This window comes from Octopus bimaculoides, chromosome 13 (genome assembly GCF_001194135.2).
Source record: "Octopus bimaculoides isolate UCB-OBI-ISO-001 chromosome 13, ASM119413v2, whole genome shotgun sequence".
NCBI lineage: Eukaryota > Metazoa > Mollusca > Cephalopoda > Octopoda > Octopodidae > Octopus > Octopus bimaculoides.
The window spans coordinates 5,086,145-5,088,190 of record NC_068993.1 but is presented as its reverse complement, the minus strand read 5'-3'; the positions used below and the strand labels follow the sequence as shown (position 1 = coordinate 5,088,190).

General features: G+C 34.9%; 1 protein-coding gene across 11 annotated transcripts in view; it reads right to left on the bottom strand.

The window, feature by feature from the left end:
• LOC106872422 (protocadherin-11 X-linked) overlaps positions 1-1,784 on the bottom strand; it is a 370,508-nt gene extending 368,724 nt beyond the window's left edge. For 4 of the 11 annotated variants that reach the window (XM_052972305.1, XM_014919417.2, XM_052972306.1 and 1 more), the window contains exon 1: positions 1,155-1,784. The gene's annotated coding sequence lies outside the window, so the exon portion shown is untranslated. The remainder of the gene's footprint in view (positions 1-1,154) is intronic. The other 7 variants (XM_052972309.1, XM_014919419.2, XM_014919418.2 and 4 more) reach the window with 4 other exon arrangements.
• Positions 1,785-2,046: the final 262 nt, after the last annotated feature.

Sequence of the window (2,046 nt, the reverse complement as noted above, 5' to 3'; positions counted from 1 at the left end):
ATACATACATACATATATATATATATATATATATATATACTCATGTATAATATTTTGTTTCATTTGTTCATTCTGCCATTCCTCTATACATACATACCTTCATACATATATACGTACATACATACATATGTACATGCACACATACATATGTACATGCACACATACATACATACATACATATAATAGCCAAAATATATGGAGTGTTATCCTTTTATTAGAAGTTATGCTTGTGTTTGTAAATGTCATATATACATACATATATATATATTATTTTCTGTTACTTTAGTGAAGTCAACGTTTAGTTATTGACTTCAGTGAAATCCAAAGTGTCGTGAACAGTAAAAATTACAAACTTAAGCAAAACTTAGATAATCAATACCATCTTTTTTTATTCTCATTAATTTTGTTATTTTTGTTGCTTTTTTTCATTGTTTTTGAATTGTGTCTTAGATTTTCTTTTATATATATATATATACATATATATATATATTTAGTTGCATGGCCTGACAAGAGGAATGCAAGTTTATGTGGTAAGTCATTGTGGTTGGGGAAGATTAAAGACTAAAGGCTAAAGATTAATTAATACTAATATCTTAATATTAACGTCCAGGTTGAAATGAGCAGGTACATTCTGAGTAATAAAAGAAAGAGAATGAAAGGAATAATAGTTTAGTCTGTTTAGGTACCGGTGGCGGCGGTGTGTAGGATTGGAGTGAATGTGGGAGAGGGGGGAGTAGGGTGGGGTTAGATATGTAAGAATGATTGGCATTTACTACTTTTGTGTCTCTGACTTTTTGAAGAAATCATCAAAAAAAAAAAAAGAAAAAAGAAAGAAAAGATACCGGCTGTGTTGAAGCACACAGAAAAAGTGAAAAAAAAAAAGTTGTTTTTGTTAATTTTTTTTGTTCAACTTTTTTTTATTATTTCTTTTCCTTTTAAGAATTTTTTAAATATTTCCTTTCTGCTTTTTCTTCCTTAGGATTAGAACTTCTTATAACCAAAGTAGGAACTAATGAAAGCGAAACTAACAAAAAAAAAAAAAAATAATAATATATATATAAAAAAAAAACAAGTATATTCAAAAAAAAAATAGGACTAATTTGCACAGAGTTCATAGTTTTGGCTTGGAACAGAAAGTAAGGAAAAAGGCGTACCTTTCTGTAGAGGATCCAAGTTTCTGTGTTGTATTCCATAAAGCCGAAGAAGAATACTTTTGTAAAACTCCAGCATATTTAGCCAACAGTTGTAGCGGAGTAGAGATGGGAAAAGTGAACAACTGGTTGATGTTGTAATTGTTTAAGATGTTGCTGAGGAGGGGTAGAGAGTAGCGGTCACATGCTCCAGCAGTCAGGAATAGAGTCAGCTAATCACAGTGGAGCATTCCTCTACCTCTCTAAGGTTTGTCACTTTATTACCTATACGCTGCTTTTCCGTGTGCAAGTGTGCAGCGAGCTGGCTCGCCTGTCTGCCTGCTCGCCTGCCCGCCTGACTGACTGACAGCCTGCTCGCTTTAGCTCGTTTTAGCTTTTAGCTCTCACTGTTTAGTCGAGGAACTTCCGCACGGATCGAGGGAGATTCCAAGTTGAGGACACCATCAGAGCTTAACAAGAAGAAGAAGAAAAAGACGATGGCAGGAGGGTGGGGGTCGGGGTGTAGTTAGATAGTTAGATATAAGAAAAAAAATAATAATAACTAATAACAGACACTAAAAACTAAAAATGACAGTTGGAAAAGAGGTGGAAATTTCTCCTTCCCTCCTCATATATGTTGAGAGAAATATAGAATACGCTACTTTCACTGCTGCTGCTGCTGTTGCTGCTGTTGTTTCTGTTGTTGTTGCTGCTGCTGCTGCTGTTGTTTCTGTTGTTGCTGCTCCTGCTGCATTGATATTACTACTGGTGCTGCCTAAATAGCCTCGGAGTACAAACGAGGGTAGGCCTCGTATTAACTGGCAACCCTCTTACTTCACACAGTCAACAGAATTACTGACACACACACACACACACACACACATACACTCATAGCATATACAGACATACACAGATG